The sequence below is a fragment of the Myotis yumanensis genome, unplaced genomic scaffold, assembly GCF_028538775.1.
Source record: "Myotis yumanensis isolate MYYU_CA2020_CCGP unplaced genomic scaffold, mMyoYum1.0.hap1 SCAF_9, whole genome shotgun sequence".
Taxonomy (NCBI): domain Eukaryota; kingdom Metazoa; phylum Chordata; class Mammalia; order Chiroptera; family Vespertilionidae; genus Myotis; species Myotis yumanensis.
This window is the reverse complement of record NW_027223760.1, coordinates 65,693,463-65,712,687: the sequence shown is the minus strand read 5'-3', so window position 1 is coordinate 65,712,687 and position 19,225 is coordinate 65,693,463. Positions and strand designations below refer to the sequence as shown.

Genomic DNA, 19,225 nt, shown 5'->3' with positions numbered 1-19,225 from the left:
AAAGAGCAGCCAGATTCTGGAGAGAATTGGGTGACGGAACTGATAAAATGCAGCTATTTCTGTATCAAAATTAATAGAATACATAAATAGCAACACCTCATTCCATGATCTTTCCAAATAACGGATTTCTACCTCCTTCGCATGACACTTTTAGTTTTATCATTTCTGACGCATTTAAAAAAATATTCTGCACATGTTCCCCATCCCCTAAGCAGAGCGCACGGAATGAAATGTAACCTTTTCTGCAGGTCGCGGGCGCCACGTTACTCATGCCGCCAGCCTCGAGCAGGGCCCTAAAGGGCGTCACTCATTCTCCTGCTCCCTCCTCTCCCGGCAGCTCTTACTGTATTGCTGTCCCTCTGTGGCTTCTATACAATCATCTGGATGCGGGCACGACACTTCTCTGCAAAAGCGTCATAACTGGTTTGCTACATAGAGGGCTTCTTGCCACCATTCTGCAAACACACTTATGTTTCAAACAGTTCATACTGTAGGACACCTGAGCTCCTATAAGTGTGTGTGCGTGTGCATGTGTGTGCGTGTGTGTGTGTGTGTGCCCTAGAATCCGTATCAAGGCACGTGGCAAAGGCTTAAAACCCACACTGAAGGCAAGTCCCACAGTTTACAGGAAGGAGGAAAACCTATGTGAAGACTCTAAACACAATTAAAGCACCAACAGAAATAAACATCAGACCTGCACAGGGGTAAATTTGTGTTTTGTGGTGTTTTTTTGTTTGTTTGTTTTGTTTTTGTCTCTGTAGTCGCTGGAAGGTCAGAACAAGGCCTGTGCCTGCTTCTTCAACTTTGAAACCTTCTGGCACCTGTATTACTCCATGCTAATATTTTTATCTCCTCGCAGTAAAGAGCAGTTATGTAACACGGTGCCTGATTTTTAGCAGGGGCTACCATTTTGCTTATGTAGTACATGCTAGTTCTGTTTGGCTGCTATGTGACAGGCTGGTCACATTAATTTCCACAATAATATTCTAAGGTCAGAACAACCTTGTTTTCAGCAGGGTTAAGACTTCCCCTAAAATTGTACAAAATTGTAAAAATATATGTAATTTAAAGTTCATCTTTCTTTTGTGGAAAAAGTCCGTGATAGTTTCATAAGAGTCCCAAAGATGTGCATGAGCTGATCATTGTGGGCAACCAAAGTTTTCTTAGGAAGTGTCCCCCACAAAAATTACTAAAACCAGATAATTACTGTGCCACTGCCTCTTCCCTCGACAGTAACACCAGGACAGAAAGACCAGAAAAACAATACTCATCAGAGTCCCCAACATGAAACTACAGTGACCTTGGGCAGAGATCCCAGAGGGTAGCAGGTACTTCTTCCTGGTGGCGTCAGTGATGTGTTTAGTACACAACCTAATACACTCAGTAACGCAGGGTCAGACCAAGCCGGCATTTTACTGGCTGAACGCTGAAGCAAGTTGGATGTTGAGTCCGCAATTTAGTTGGAACAAAAATAAATGATCAGTTATTTGTATTTTAACCCTTTCTTTCATAGAAGGCACTGGGCGCATTCTTTATGTGATCCTTTATTCAGTGGCAAAAAGAACTGCAGCCAACAATGTATAGTAGGTATTGAAAGGTTGGCTGAAGTATTAATAGAACAAGAGAAAATATGCAGAGAGTCTCATTATGTGAGGATTCCATCTTTTATCCAAGACAGATGAGAAGACAAAGACTTGCTTCCCCTGGTGATGAACTGGAAAGAGATTAAAAGAGGAACTTTGAAAAGGTAAATGTTTCTTACCTACGGGTTTCGCCATTTATCTAAGGAAAAATGGCCATAGGTGGTAACCTTAGGAGAACTGTGGCTGAGCTGTTCACGGAACCCCGGAGCACTCAGCTAGGTACTATTTCCCAGCCTCCTTTGCAGTTAATTGTGACCATGTGACTGACCTCTGGCCAATAGAAAGAAGGCAGAGTGATGTGCTCCACCTGGAAGCTGGTCCATAAAGACCTACCTACAACTCTCTCTTTCCCCATCCAAAAGATGTCAAGAATCTGGGTTCCTGACTCACTTTTAAACACCTGATTAGACTTTAAATACCTGAAAAATAAACTTCTGTGTTAAGCTACAGTTTGAAGTTAATTTTTTATAGCCACTCATTTTTAAACTGCCTAACACAGGAACTAAATGGGTTACAGCGAATTCTCATCATTTGCGGGAGGTATGTTTTATAAAGTTGTCATGATGACTGAGTTAACAAACCCTGAACCACTGCTCCCAGGAGGTACACAGGGTTAGGTTCCTGTGGACAATTGTTTACAAGATTTTTGTCACCACATTAAATTATAATCTTATTTCATGTGTGTTCCTGCTTCAAGAGACCTTATAGATAGGTATATGCTGTTGTTACATTAACATTCATGCCAATAGCACTGTCCCTCATGATGGAATGAAGCTTATCTCTCATACACATTGTCTCCATCAGGCAAACCTCAGCCTCCCTCCACTCAAGAACACTGGACGGAACCTGGACATTATGCTTGGAGGGCCATTTAAAACAGTGCAACCACCACCAATAAGCACCCACATCTGAACAGCGTGGCACTGAACAGAATGTGTAAAAGACACTAGTTTACAGCATGGGAGCCGCACGGGGGTCGCCGTGTGGGACCTCAGCTGCCATGTCTGCACCGGGGCACGCGAGCTTCCCCCACTTTGCACACGTCTCCCACTGACCGTGAAGGCGCCTGTGAGTACTGACTTCGAGGCGACAAGTACAGTTCAGCGAGTGGGCGATGAGCAAACTATGGAGTCCGTGAACAATGACATCGACTGTGTAATTCTGGAACCCCCTCCGTGTGCTCAGCACTGGATCAGGCGCTAATAATCCACTGTTCTAGTTAATCCTCTCAGCAACTCCATGGCAGACGCCGGCATTTCCATAGGAGAGACCACGAGATGCGTGTAGTTTGTACCAACTTTCAGAAAGCGCACCCGAGCTGAGTTAAAGCCCTAGCCTTTCTGATTCCCAAACCTCATTTCTTGCTTTATCACTTGGTATCATTCAGGCCATCTTACTTCTCTGCTTCCATTTTGCAAAGATTTAAAAATCGTTTTGAGACCCTCCAGCGACAGGGACCTCATCCAGGTGAGTGTAATTCTGCCACTCACGTCCCCTAAGCTAAGCATCCTTGCTGCCCACCTCGTTTATCCTCAGAAATCTGAGAATGGTTAGGTACCACTGGGCTTCCGTCTTGCTGAAATCACAGGAGTGATTTTTCAAGCGCTGAGATGAAAGGGTATTTTTATATGCGGCACTTGATGGCTGTGAAGGCTCTTTCCTGACAGGGATAGTAATTAAGCAATTAGGGAGGGGAGAGTTTGTTCAAACCTAACAGTCTGGAAGCATGCAGAGTGCCAGGAAGTCGCAGGCTGCACCCCGGGGCTCTCGGATGCCCTGTGCTCTCCCGACACATGGAAAAAATGCTATTTTTCTCCATAATGCATGAAAAAGTGCCTAGCATAAAAACGCCAGATTCTCAAAAGCTTTTCTATTTTCTCCCAATGCATGAAATAATTCTGGAGAACGGCGTGGAGACGCAGGTTCGATATTCTTGCACCGTTAGAGGGAGGCAGGGGGAAGAGAATGAACAGCACCTCATGTGAGGCCCCAAATACAGGGGACCGGCTGGTCTTCGTGTCATACAGACCTGCCTTCTGCTTCTGCCTCTGGCTTTTCCCAGCTGCATGGCCGGGGCCAAGTCACCGAACTCAGCAGGCCTCATTTTTTATTTTATTTGCAAAATAGCTATAATGCTCGATTCTTAGTTTGTTATCAAAATTAAAATGAAGACCGTATATAAGAAGAACAGAATACAGGTCCTGACACTCGGCAGATGTCATTGGAATCTGTATTTATCATCCTCCCACCACCGCCTACTCCATGCCCACCACTGAAGTCTGTGAGTAACTGCAGAGAGAAAGAATAACTCATGGTAAGCACTTTTACATACCAGTTGCTCTTCTCACACTCACTTTTGCCCCCAAAAGTGGTTTGTCGGATTACAGCTGTTCACAAATAGAACACGGGCCTATTTAAAAATATGTAAGCACGAAGGGTTACTGCCACTATATAGAAGCAGCTTTTGCTGGTTCTAACAGTACATTTCAGTGGAGATCTGAACGTAAGGTTTTCCATGCACTCCTAACTTCCATGTGTTGACACGGCTCCACTGCGTCTCTTGTTTCTTGGCTATGAAGTCAAGGAAAAGAACAGACTTCTCACCTCGGCACTGGTCAAGGTGGACGTGCCCCAGGAGGCAGCCCGTTTCACACGGTGTGGTCTCAGCAGGGTCCTGCCAAGCTACATCAGTCATTTATTTATCAAAGGGGCCCTGCAGCCAGGAAATCAGACCCCGTGAGCCCACGCGCATACAAGGCACCAATATCAAGGTTCTCACAAAACATGTGGCAAAGCTGCCAAAGCTTTCAGCAAAATAATAAAGAATATTTTTAAAAACAAAACACCTTCTCTACAGGTGATGATGACAATGACTTATGAGTGGCCACTTTCTGTGGCCACTTCCTCATCATTCCAGGATGGAATTCTTTGGGCCCAGCCCCTGTCCTGGGACTTCCCTCCTATAAGATCTCGTGCCCCAGGTACCACCTCTCCCAGTTAAGACTGTCCTGTACAGGCTACATGGAATTGCTGTTCTCCTTCTCCTCAATGGTACAAAGTCCTGGAAATATTTTGCCTTTTTGGGTGGTGGGGGCGTGTTGGCCAAAGTAAGCAGATAAGCAGGGGGCAGGGCAGGGGGAAATACTAGTACAAAGCCCAGCATAAAAAAATCCTTGGAGTTTGTGTTCTAGCTAATAGGAACATGAGCTAGCGCTGACACAGCCCTTCGTATGTGTCAGGCACTGTTGCTAGAGCTTTTCATATGTTAACCTATTTCAGCCCCCAAACACTCCAACCGGATAGATACTATTACCCCCATTCTTCAGATGGGAAAACTGAGGCACAGAGAGGTTAAGAAAGATACCCTAAGTCAGACAGTGAATCCGTGGGGGAGCTGGCATTCATATGTAGATTCTGATTCACTGGGTCTGAGGTGGGGCCCGAGATACTGCATTTCTGACAAGCTCCCAAGTGAGGAGAACGCTGCTGGTCTGCGGACCACAGTGAGTAACTCTAGAATGTGGAAGCACGTAAGAAAGGCACAGTCTCCACCCCAGAATCAGAATCATTTTTTGGCAGAGAAGAGGACTTGGAATTTATCAGGGTCACCAGCACCCCTGCCTCCCACATTCAGCATTCCTGACCCACACATGCCACCCCTTTTGGAACCTGAGGCTCCGAGTCCTCATCAGCAGGAGGCCGGCAGTGAGCACAGCCCCTGCCCTTGAGGCAGTTGCATGAAAAGGCCCCCCGTGATGTAACGCACTGTCATCAGATGCTAAGAACGTGACCACATCGGCCACAGCCTCAGGGGTCCCCAAATGACCCACAAATCAGAATCTTTGGGGGTATCTTATCAAGTGATTTTTTTGTCCCACAAAGTTTGAAATGACCTGTTCTAGAACACTAGGGTGATGAAACTCTGCCCACACAGTCAGGAATTACATCCTTTCCTGAGAAGACCTTTTCGTGGACTCACTTAATTTCAGCAGACCGGACCCAGGACGTCGGCACACTGTGCTTGCTTGGAATTGACACACAAGAGTGAAAGGGAAACCCAGCGGGGTGCCCACTCACCTCTCACCTCGGTGACTGGTGACGGAAGAACTTCTGACACCTGAGAAACACCAGCCCCGACAATAGCTCCTGAGGTGGAATCTGCTCACCTCTAACCAGGAATTAAAGTTAATCATCTGCTGAAATGCCTAAAGGATTGTCTATGTGAGCTCTGAAAGGAAGACGAACTTTAACCACACTCTAGTATGAAACCTAGTAAGTCACACCTACAATGAACTCATAAATTGCTTCTTAAAATGAAATTCTTATTGAAATGCAAATTTGCTCCCAGATTATTCATCGAATTCATTATAATATTTGAACAGTATTTGGTGAAGGGAAAATTGGAGATATTGATAATATTTATCATTAACTCAAGTATTTATACTATGGCTAAGTGCCCTAAAAATCATGTGAGTCCCAAGGAAGGAAGGAGAAAATATTGCTTTCCTGACATTTATTGGTATTATTTTTGCTGCCTATGTATTAGCTAAAATAAGAACGAGGCTTATTAAAAATACATGATATTAATTACACATTCATAAGTAAGCTTCATTTTACATAACAGCTACGCTTCTAAAAAGTGGCATCTCTAATTTTAACATGTACTCCTTTCAAGGCTCTTTATGGAGTCAGGTTCTAACCTTATCCTCCACCCTGCTGCATGCATCCTATCCTCTGCCCACACCACACCTGCGCCATTTCCTTACATACCTTTTCTTTATATCTCTGTGCCTTTGTCAGTGCCATTCAGGCTGAGTGTGCTGGCCTTCACCGCCTGGAAAATTCCTCCCAATCCTTTAAAACATGCACAGGTGCCAGCTTCTCTGCACAGAGTTCCTTCTCCCTTGGGCACAACTAACTGCTCCTCTGGTATTCTGTCCACAGTTTTATTCTGTGTGGCACTAGGCACTCTGGCAATTTTCTTTTCACATGCCTGTGTGCCTCCCTTCACTCAATTGTAGGCTACTCAAAGATTCAAAGATAGGGATATTGTCTTAGATATCTTGGTATTGCCAAGGCCAAAGGTAATGCCAAATACCATTGCCTTAGTGTGCTTTGGGGAATAAATATAAGATCTATATCTATATCTATATCTATATCTATATCTATATCTATATCTATATCTATATCTATATCTATCTATCTCAGGGATCAGGCCAACGACTCAAGCAAAAGATGCAGGCATACCTTGGCACCAGAACATGATGTAAGTTCTATCTGAGTCTACAGACAAAATAATCATGTCAATGATTGTTAAAGAGTAATATTACAAGCTAAAGTAAGAAGGGAAGAGAAGTACAGGAGAAATTCCTGTTCAACTGTAGGCCTTATTATCAGTGTGGGAATAGATTGTGGATGTTGGGGTCTCAAAGCATCCAGTGCACACTAGGACAAAATACAGGAGACTTTAAGAAAAGTTCTCCAAGTCAGAAAGCCTTTCTAAACGCTAGAAAAGAAAAGGTTTCTGCAAAACCAAGCACATACAGACAGACATAAAACCATAATAAACAGAGCCAAAGCCATACCACAAATTGGAGGAAAATGACATTAACACAAAAAAGTCATTTCACAAACTGGGAGAAAATTACAGTAAAATAAAAATTGTTGTAAAATGGCCATTTTCCTTTATTTCTTGTATAAGGTGTTTCTATAAAACCATAATACACCTCAATAACTTGACAGAAAAATGAACAATGGGCCAAACAGTTCACAGATGAAGGAATACCAGGGATATTTCAACACACTGGAGAGAGGCTCGACCTAACTCATGAGGTCAGAACCAATCCAAGATACCAGTTTTCACTCAGACTGGCCAACATCAAAAGTTTGATAAAGGTGTGTTGGAGAGCATGCAGGGGACAAGACTCTCATAGTTACCTGTGGAAACATGAATTAACATTATGTTCTGTAAAGGGCAATGTGCCAATGTATCAAAAATTGAAAATACGCATTTTAATTCTAGGAATTTATCTTACTGATACACTTGTGAGAAATAATGTGAATGCTGATATTCATTGCAGCATTTTTTTTTAATAGCAAAGGGCTGGAAATAAACGATATACCCATTGACTGGGAAGTAGTTATGAAATTACAGTTCATAACTTTTAATGGCATGCCAGGTAGCTGTTACAAAGAACATGCAGTCCTATGATACCAATATGGAATGACCTCCAGGTTATATTAAGTGAAAAAAGCAGGCAGCAGAACATGTCTTCATTGAATGAGTATGCCTTTATTTATGTGATACGTGTATACGTAAAAATATGTAGATGTATTTATAGGTATACACATACATGTGCATGAAATATCCCTGGAAGAATGTACAACACAGTCTGAGAATTTGGGGTGAGAAAGGCTTGCTTTACACCATATATCCTTTTGACACTTTTGGAAGTATGTTTTACTTGCATGACTACCTATTTGAAAAGAGAATTTATAAAATAAAAGTTCTGGATTGCCTTCTTGGGATTATTGTGAAGTATTTTTTTTAAATGCTTTATTTACACTACCTGATTGAGACATCTCTACATCTAAAAGGTAAATACAGAAAAAGAAAGAAAAACATAAATTTGTCTTGACCATCAGGTCCAGTGATCAGCTGCTGGGTCCATAAAGAACGGTACTGAGGGTGGACGCTGGGCCTTGCTGAGCTGGCCCTGCACAGATCCACCCTCCCCTTGCCCCAGGGCAGCTGAAATCACCCCCAGAGCCACCCACAACTGTCAGAGATGACTGACCACGTGTGCTCAGAAAATAGCCGGGAATAGACTAAAAGAATTCTCTCAAACCAGTCCATAACTTGTCTGGTTTAATTCTTCTGTTAATACATGGTTAACGCACAGTGACGAACAGGTTTAAGACACGATTGCCCATTAGGCATGAATCATTTGTGAGTTGGCTCCAGTGGTAATTGATCCTTGTCATTCATTAAATGCGAGAACACAGGGGAGCACAGTGAGGGGGTGTGTGGGTCTGAAATAATTGGTGACTTTCTTACAACAGCCGCAGACTACTGCACCCCTAGATCTTACAGACAGGGATCCTGACCTATCCTTTTCAGGCAAATATAATTGATACAGAAAATATCAACATGACTACGCTTTTGTATGGCTCACTTCAAACTCACTGAGCATCCAGGAGTGTAAGAAGACAACCACAGGCCTGAACTCAGACCCCCTGTAGCCTCCATCTAGAAGCCTGCAGGTGAGTTTCTAAAACCTCAGGCGATACACATTTGGGTGAAGAAAAAAAAAAAGGTCCTGCAGAAGCTGTTAGAATGTGAAAAAATTCATTTTAAATTTAGGAAAAATGTTTGTCCACTTGTTTTGTTTTAAGCAGCAAGATCTTACCTATTTCTTTTGTTTGTTTCATTTTCTTCTCCTATCTTACCTATTTCTGAAGCTGCTTTATTTTTCCTCTGATTTTCTGGAGAGCAGCATGATAAAAAATATTTTATTCAAAAGTTTAAAGGGTGTTGGAATAAACAAGGGCTTTAAGGGATGCTCGAGGTTTAAAATCTATTTCTGTCATTAACAGGCAGTTCTACCATATAAGGAAAAAAAAGTCCCCTGCTATTAGGGCAGTGATAACTTATGTCAGACACATAGCAAAGGGGCCAGTGCCATTTATTTTTACTATAAGTTTATTCCCTGGGCAGACATAATCGATGTCTTAACACTGACATACATGGGGAGAGCTATGTTAAACAGGTCCACTAACAAATCAATAGATCATCACATGGGCTAAGTGAATCACCGGTACTAGGAACTCTGATTGTTATCTACAGAATTATTTTTCATCCCCAAACACAACTCTGCACAATAGATGTTATTATCCCCATTTACAGATGAAGAAACAAAGGCTCAAAGATGTAAAGGGATCCACCCAAGAGCAAGTCAGGACATCACAAAACGGTACCCAACCTAAGTGAGCTGACTTCAAGTCTGTGCACTTTCCACTACTCCACCCAGCCTGTGACAAGCACATCAGACTCCACAGAGTCAATGCAATAAAGCAAATATTTACTGAGCTGCTTCTCTACGTCAGACACTGTGCTGGCCCCTCAGTGACACCATAAACGTGGATTGCCGGAATCATATATATTTGACGAATACATAAATCTACAGACACATGGCTCCTATTCACAGTTAGATAACCCATAATCTAATTGTTACTATGCGCCAGGCACTATTCTAGGAAAAGTCAGAAAAAAAAAGAAGTAACAAAAAAGCAATATGGTACACAAAAGGACAAAATCAGTTCCAATGATTAAATTCCCTTGCTAAAAGACAAAGATGCTCAAACTGCTTTTTAAAATCAGCTTTTTATCTCTTTATAAGAAACACAGCTAAAACAAAAGGATGCTTAAGATTCTGCAAGTAAAAGAAGAGAAACATGGCAGGCACTGAACACTGGTGTGGAACCTCATACACTGCTGGTGAAATGCAAATGGCCCAGCCACTTGGGGAACGTCTGGAAGTTCCTTGAAAAGTTAAACAGTTATCATTAGACCCAGCAATTCCACTCTGAGAAATGAAAACATATGCTCACACGAAAACTTAGACATGAGTGTTTATAGTAGCATGTTTTCATAAAAGCCCAAATCTAGAAACAACCCAAATGCCCATCAACTTATGAGCAGATAAACAAACTGCAGTGTGACCATGCAATGAAATATCACTCAGCAATAAAGAGGAATGAAGTACTGATACATGCTATCCCATGGATAATCCCCCCAAATATTGGGCTAAGTGAAAAAGCCAGTCACAAAAGGCCACATACTATACAATTCCATTTATATAAAATGTCCAGAATAGGTGAGTCCATAGAAATAAAAGGTAGATGAGGGTTGTCAGGGCTGAGGGGGGATAGGAAGTGATTGCTACTGGATTTCTTTTTGGGATGATGAAAATGTTCTGGAATTAAATGATGGTGTAGTTGTATGACTCGGAATATCCTAAAAACCATGAAATTGTATACTTTAAAAGAGTGAATCTTAGGGTATGTGAATTTTACCTCAGTAAGGCTATTATTTTTAAAAAAACAGGTACAGCATGATTAACATCAGGCAAAACAGAATCCAGGACAAAAATATATTAATAGAAATATCAAATGCTTTGGAAACATGCATTACAATCTACTTAATTGCTTCCATAGGTTATGGACAAGCAACAAGCATAGAAGACCTCTGAGCCAGGCCCTCCATGACTGAAGGGAGTGGGGAGGGTATGAGCAGAGCTCTGCTGTGTGCGCATGTGCGGCAACCAGTGACGGCAGCATGCACTCACAGGGCCAGGTTGCCAAGGAGTTCGAGCTTTATTTTGTAGGCTTTTAAAAAAAAGGAAAGATGTTAGATATTCCTATTTTATTTATTAATTTTATTTTAGATATTCCTGTTGTTTTTTTCTTTTTAAAAAAATACATTTTATTGATTTTTTACAGAGAGGAAGGGAGAGGGATAGAGAGTTAGAAACATCGATGAGAGAGAAACATCGATCAGCTGCCTCCTACACACACCCCACTGGGGTTGTGCCCGCAACCAACATACATGCCCCTGACTGGAATCGAACCTGGGACCCTTGAGTCCGCAGGCCGACGCTCTATCCACTGAGCCAAATGGGTCAGGGCCAGATATTCCTGTTTTTAAAAGCAGCACTGCAGGGGCCATGTGTGGAAAATAAATTATGGGGAGAATAAGCAACAAATAGGTAGGATGGAAGATGGATATTTATTTGAATTAGAGTAGGCAATGGATTGTGCCAAGGGGGATATTCGTTTGGATGCTGGGATGGGGAGGAGGAGGAGCCCAGACAAAGGAGTGGTAAATGGAGAAGACAGGAGTGAGTGTGGGGGCAAAGGGGATGGGCAGGGAACAGTGAGTTTAATTTGAAGCTTATGAAGTATTTTGGACAAGTGGAAATTTAGAGCTGAAATTCAAGAAAGCAGGGCTGTTGATAGCGATTTAGGTATCTTGACATAAGGCAGTTGGGTGTGTCTCATTTTCTAATGCTCACTGTATGAAGAGCTAGGAAAGTATGACATTTTTAAATTCATTTTAAATTACGGAGTCACCTGTACTTTCGAAGGAAGTCAGTCGGGTGTCTGATACTGCTGATTGTTCCTCAACAACCATCCCCTCTTCTTCCTCATAGCAGAAGCCCTAAAATTTGAGAGGGAGCTGGGGTGGCAGTTACAGTTTGCTCAGCTAAAAATATGTGATTTCTCAGACTGTCATGCATGTAGGGTAACCCTGTGACATTACTCTGGCCAACGAGATGGAGGTGGAAGTCCCTAAGATGTAGGTGGGAGGGCATTACCTGCTGAGTAAAACAGCAAACCTCCCTAAAGAAGGGCCCTCACTCTTTGGCTGTTGACACTTTCCTCTGCTTCCTGCCTGTCCACGGATGTAAGCACAGAGATGCAGCAGCCATCTGCGGCCAGGAGGCAACCAGGTTGAGGATGAGGTCCTGCAGGCCAAGGTGATGGAAAGAGGCTGACTCTCTGACAGCACTGCTTAGCTCCTGCCTCGGCCTGGACTGCCTTTCTTGGAAGGCCATTCCACAAAACAAATCGACTTGTACCTGTTTTAGCCAGATTCTAATGTTTTTTTTTGTTTTGGTTTTTTTTTGGTCGCTGAATTCAATCCTGATACAGTATATACGTTGGACATATACAACATATCCACATTTTTAGTGCATAGATACTAAAAATGACAATTATTTCAGTTGCTTAAAAAAAGTTTAAAAATAAAATATTATTTATTCTCACTACAAAGAATTACTGAAAGCAATAAGGGGCTTAAGAGATAGTAGAGAGCACTGGAATCTTTTCCCAAACTGTGACAAAACTGCAGCTGAAGGGAGATCAGGGGACCACCAGTCCTAAGAAAACTCACCCACACACTCACTGGCTCTTGAGCATATGTGCGTGATGACACCCTTTGCACTTTGGACCAGGTAAACTGATTTGGCTCCCGTAAATGGCTGCAGCCAGAACACATGTTCTTCAAATGGACTTGTTCACCTGACTCTCCCAAGAATGATAACCTTTGGAGAAAGTCTTTCTACGCTCCCAGGACACAGTCAAACAGGAAATCGCACGACCTTGAGCCACAGACTTGGGGCCCTTCGCAGAGAGCTTTCACTGGGCTGGGCTCTGGGATTATGTCTCCGGAACTACAGTCAATGACATTCTAGGAAAGCCTCATTGTTGCCTTCTTCCACAAAGCTCCCATTTGCCTTCTTCCACAGAGCTCCCATTGTCTTCTTGGCAGGGACCGTGTTGAAGACTGAGATCCCTATGGCAACAGTGACTGTTTTGAAGATCCCTCAGGAGAAAGGTATTCCAGTTTTCAGGATCAGGAAAAGCTGGGTAACTGATCTGTTTTTATCTCCTGGTCACTGTGGGTTGGGTAACAACTATTTGTGTTTTTCTCTTTGTTTTGCCTCCTGGGAAGCTCTGACAAAATTTTTAATCCCATCTCCAGAAACTACATTAGACCTTCCAGTAAACTCATTTCTAGAAAGTACCTACACCTTATGAAATATTCTTGTTCTCTAAAATAGCTCTGATTTTATCTCGTTTTCTAGTCCATGTGTTCTCTTATCTATGAATTTTGTTGTTTACTACCTATTTTTATAAGCTTCTCAAATGCTTTATGGACCACTTTAAGACAAGCAATTTTTAAAAGTATCAGGTAATAATAATAAAAAGTAATCACTAACTTATTGAGCATTGCTATGAATGAGGCACTGTAGTAGTACTGAACTTATCTTAATTTATTTGCCCTAAATATGAGATAAGTACTATTATGATGATGCCAATTTTACAAATGGGAAAACTGAGTCACAGAGCAGTTAAGTAATTTGTTCACAAACATACAACAAATAAGTGATGAAAGCAAGATTCAAACCCAGGTAGTCTGAATTATGTGAGTCATACAAAAGAAGAAATAATAATATTTAATTTCTAAAAGAAGCAGAGGCCTTCTGATTTTATAGGCTGAGCTTAGCGTTTTTCTTTTATAAGGAGATATCTATGATACATCTTCTCCATACAATGATGCCTGATGATCTATATCAATAAAAGGCAACGAGACAGTAAAAGTCAAAAGGACAAACAATAAAAAAGTAGTTGGATTTTATCTTGGATCATAAAGATATTCTTTCTTTCACTCACTCACTTAGTCAGTCCCCATCATGGCCAGGCCTGGTGCAGGTGCTGGGAACAGAGGTGAGGTGGACCCAGAACCTGCCCTCCAGGAGCTCAGGTGCCATAAGGGCAAGTCAGGCAGGTAAAGGGCACGTGGGGGCTATGAGTGGGTTGATGGCAGGTCAGACAGGGTGTGACATGATCATCCAGAGTGACCCTTAGACTCTCCGTCCCAACTGATAAAGGGAATAAGAATCAATTCCCTTTTAGGGCTGTCTGATGATTTCATACATATAAAGCTCTCAGCCTGGCCCATCACACGAAGGGTTCAGTACGTGTGAGCCTTTACTCTTAAGGCACAGTGGATGGCAGCCTGGGCATCTTGCTCAGACACACACGTGCACTCACACGCACATGTCCTCAGACACACATGTGCACTCCCACACACACACACGTCCTCAGACACACATGTGCACTCACACACATCCTCAGACACACACGTGCACTCACACGTACACGTCCTCAGACACACACGTGCACTCACATGCACATGTCCTCAGACACACACATGCACTCACACGCACACATGTCCTCAGACACACACGTGCACTCACACGTACACGTCCTCAGACACACATGTGCACTCACACACACATGTCCTCAGAAGCTTAAGAGCAGAGGCTGGCTCCTGCCTCTTCCTACCTCCTCCCAGGAGCTGACTTACAGTCCACAGACGGGCCTGGCACTCATTTCTGGATGCCACCTTCTCAGAACCAGCGTCTTGCTGGAAAACAGCCCCCACACAGAATAAATATTCCTTCAAGATGCACTTGAAAACCTTCCTCCACAGTGCCTGGCCCCATGACTCTCATGGGGCACTTCTGCCACATCGGCTCCGTTTCACGGTATCTCTCTGGCACGTCCACCCTGTAGCGCACGGTACGAGTCCCCGGCTGCATAAGGGGTCACGTTCCCGCTTGATCAGGTCTAAGGAAAGACCTGACTAGAATTGCAAACTGGCTGAAGCCACAGAGAAAACATGTGCGACACCTGCTCTGCATCAGCTGGGAACCCCACGCCGCTTTGGTTTTGTGCAGTGGCTGAATCAAAAGGAATTAATCATTGCCTCACCAACCCCAGCTCAGACTGAAGAGTTCCCTCTCCGAGTTTGTTTTGTCATGCCATCAGCAAAGTCAGTCAAACATCACGGTTCCTCGCTAAATATTCCAGCAGCCAGATGGCAGGAATGCTACTGTGACAAGGCAAAACTCGCCTAAAGATAACTTGGTGATGCATCATCACGCCTGATGGCACTCGGCTGAGCCCATTCACCCAGAGAGACCTCTTCAGCTGCCCCACTTCATGCGGGTTCTTCAAACCAAACATTATAATTCCAAACGTCCAACTCTGCAGGGAGAAACTGGCTGGTAAAACAGACACGTCCCTACTTCCCTAGGCTCTGAATTGCAGGCAGAAGTAGATCACCACAAGACCACATATTAGGACACATTCCTCTACATTCCCCCCTAGGTATCATGTTACGGAACCCTAAAGTTTCAAATATTTCCACACCAAATTTCATGGGTATTCATAATCATGTTTGCTAGAAAACAAATTTCCTTCCTTCTGCCAAGTCACTTTTGTAGTTCTCTGTGTGTTTTTTTTAACTTAAGCGTTGACAAACATATGGTTATAAATTCTAGACCAGTGGTTCTCAACCTTCCTAATGCCATGACCCTTTAATACAGTTCCTCATGTTGTGGTGACCCCCAATTTCATTGTTACAAATGGAACATAATATAAGCATAGTGATTAATCACAAAAACAATATGTAATTATATATGTGTTTTCTGATGGTCTTAGGCGACCCCTGTGAAAAGGTCGTTCGACCCCCAAAGGGGTCGCAACCCACAGGTTGAGAACCGCTGTTCTAGACTGTAAGAAAGTTGACTGATCCACCCTGGTGAAAACTCTATATGCTCTCTTCTAGAGTTAATTACATTTTGGTTTCTCAGACCTTTTCTAGGTTATATTATGTATTCTCTCCCCCCACCTTCCCCCCGCCCCCCCCCCCCGTGTGTGTGTGTGTGTGTGTGTGTGTGTGTGTGTGACTGCAAAATCACAACCTGTACTATATGGTTTCTGAACAATACATCTCCTAAGAAGAATGTTGCCAGCTGGGCCAGCTGGCTTTCTCCTGCTCCTAAAACTGTATGTTCTTAGACACACTGCCTCCATCCCTTCTGCTGCTGGCTAACTCCGGTCTGTGTGACACCATCTCACACTCGCAATTCTATGGAAACAACGGAGACTCCTGGAAAGGAACAAAAAGGGGGCATGGCAGGGAGCCAGCCTCCGAGTCTCCGTCACTCAGCTGTCACTCAGCCAGCTGTGCCCTGACTCAGGTGGCCCAAGAAGCCTGTTCATGGCTGCATGTATAGAATTTGAAGTCTGTGGCCCTAGCCAGTTTGGCTCAGTGGAGAGAGCGTGGGCCTGCGAACCAAAGGGTCTCGGGTTCGAGTCAGGTCAAGGGCACGTACTTGGTTGCAGGCACCTCCCCGGCTCTGGCCCTGGTCGGGGGCTCCTGCAGGAGGCAACCAATCGATGTGTTTCTCTCACATAGATATCTCTCGCCTTCCCTCTCTCTTCTACTCTCCCTAAATATAAATGGAAAAATATCCTCGGGTGAGGATTAACAACAACAACAAAAGAATATGAAGTCTGTGGACCCAGGTTCTTACCTCTGGCTCCTCTGAGGAAGGCATTTCACCGTATGACCTTTTATTTTCTCATCCTCAAAAAGGCACAGCAATAACTGTGTCATATGAGGGGATGCCTGTTAAGGCGTTTGGGAAAGCCCCCTGCAGTGTATATTTCCTTTCCTGTAATTCCCCAAATTTCTTTTGCACCCCTGTCCTTTTATTTTTCCCAATTTGGATTCTGTGGTTTTTAAATGTCTCTCTAAAATGCATTGACTGGAAAGCTGCATTAAAATTTTATTTACTTTTTTATTGAGGTAAAACTTAAGTGCACAAATCTCAAGGGAATAACCATACATTTCGATATGCATGCCCCTAAGCGGTGGAGGGGCGCACTTTCCTAGCACCCCTGAAGCTCCCCTCCAGGTCGTCACCAGGCCTAAAGGCAACCCCTCTTCTAACCTCACCTTGATTAGCTTTGCCTAAAGTTAAAGAAAAAAAAAATTCAGGGAAGGCTGGTGTCCCAGGGATAACCGCTATTGCTGACCAACAATTGTACCTCCAACCCTTCCTCCGAAGAGATGAAGGATCCTGGCAAGGAGGCGAGGGCACGGGCTTTCTAAATCACACAAGTCACGTCGAACAAGGCCCTGCTTTTGCAGCCAACGATCTGCAACAAGGCTGGGAGCTCAGCGTCCTGTTACAGAGTAACTTTCCTTCCAAGCATCGCACCCAGGATGCGGCCGGGGCCTCCCAGCCGGGCGGGCACAGCGCTCCCCCCAGCAGGACCGCTCTCCGGGGCGCAGCGCACACTCGGTCCCCACGCCGCCCCAGCGCCCGCAGCAGGCACCCCACGCGGCTGGCACGCCGCGTCCAGAAGGCGCTGCTCCTGCGACAGGTGCCTGCCCGCCCACGGGGTCCGGGCGGGCTCCCGCACCCACCGAGACCCGCAGTGCCCACCGCCCCCAGGCGTGAGGAGTGTATTGGGGGAGCTGAGGAAGTCTCTGCCACCTCCCCCGACTCCTCCCAAGGACTTGGAAGCCGATTCGTGGCCATTCCTGGGAGGGGAGTCCCGAGACCTGCGCTCCTGTGTGACCGTGGGCCAGTCACTTCCCATCTGCAGCCCGGCTTCCTTCTTGGGGCGACCGCTGCTGTACCCCCAAAGCCACCCGGAGTCCTGCAGTTCCCTAGCTCTTCCCGTGGCAGCCCCCGCCTCGGCGAGACCCCAGCCTTTTGTTCTGGGGGTGACACTGGGAAGAGAGGAACGGGGCTCCGGAGAGGGCCTGGCCGGGCGGCCGGGGCGCTCGGGGCCGCTCCCTGGAGCTCCGGGTCGAGGAAGTCACCGGGCCACCCCGCGGTGACCTCCTTCCTCCGCGATCCCGTTACCCGGGCGGGAGCCTCCGCGCCGCGCGCAGCGGGCAGCGGGTCCAGTGCAGCGCGGCGCCCCGACGACGACGGCCCGGGGGACGGTCCCCGGACGCGGGCACGCGTGCCGCATCCCTGTCCCCGCCCGGGGTCGCTCCGCTTCGGGACGGCCCGAGCGGCCGCCGCCACAGCCGGTCGCCCCACCCTCAGTCACGGACCCGGACGTGCGCGGAGCCGCTACCTACCGCGGGGGCCGGACAGGACCCGGGCTCCGGCCGCCGTTCCCGCCGCCGCCGCCCCCGCCGCCGCCAGGCTCCGGGTTCCGGGCTCCGGGCTCCGGGCTCCGGGCTCCCTCCGCAGCGCCCAGCTCCAGGCGGCGCCGCTGCTGGGCCGCGCTGCTCTCGGTGCTGCGCTCGGTGCGCCCGGCGCGCTCCCCGGCCGCCGGCTCTGGTGCTGCCGGGACGCGGAGGCGGGGCCGCCGCCCCCACCTGCTCCGCCGGCTCCTGCCCCGGAGCCGCCGCCGGGACGCCTGCCACGCTCGGGCGCGGTGGGCGGGGTCGCCGGGGGGCGAGTCCAGCCGCGGGGCGCGCCTCGGAGGGACAGGGACCCGAGTCTGAGCCGTGGGAGTGGGGAGTGGGGGGCGGGGGGCGGGGGGCGCGGGGCGGGGACTCAGGGCCCAGCGCCGCCGCGGGGCACACTACCCTCCCTCGGTTTATTCCTAAGTATTTTGCACCTTCCTATGCTCCAGGCGGTGTCCTGAGAGGTGGGACCGGAGGACAAGGTCGCCTCTTGCCCTGGCAGAGTTCTTAATGTCACTGAACTGTACACTTTAGTGTAGTTAGCAGAGTAAATTTTATGCTACGGATATTGTATCACAATAGCAACAATAAAAAGATACAACACAGAGGGATGTGACGGTGTAGGGCAGTGGCCCCACCCTCCGTAAAGGCTGCCCCCCACCCCGTACCCCAGAATCCCGCAGCGGGCTGGGGTGGTGATGCCAGTCAGATAGAATTCAGACTTGAGCCTCCAGTGCAAGTCTCTGCACAGGGAAGGGACCGCCCCTTCTTGCCGAGGGGAGCAGTTGAGAGGCATGGCATTCCATCACTTACCATCAGGCCGGGGTGGCTCCTGCAGGTTCCGGGGGTGGTTCTGAACGGGCTTCGTGAGCCCCTGGGAACAGGCATTGCTAGCTAAACAGCAGCGCGGTGGGAAGGGGCTAGTTCATACAGCTTAATCCCATCACGCTGCCTCCAAAAATTCTCCAGTTCAAACATGTGCCGCAAACCCAAAAAGGTGGAGATCTAC

General features: G+C 46.1%; 1 protein-coding gene across 1 annotated transcript in view; it reads right to left on the bottom strand.

Moving 5' to 3' along the window:
• WIPF3 (WAS/WASL interacting protein family member 3) overlaps positions 1–18,364 on the bottom strand; it is a 61,733-nt gene extending 43,369 nt beyond the window's left edge. The window contains 1 exon segment of the mRNA XM_070424500.1: positions 18,163–18,364. The gene's annotated coding sequence lies outside the window, so the exon portion shown is untranslated.
• Between the last annotated feature and the right edge of the window lie 861 nt (positions 18,365–19,225).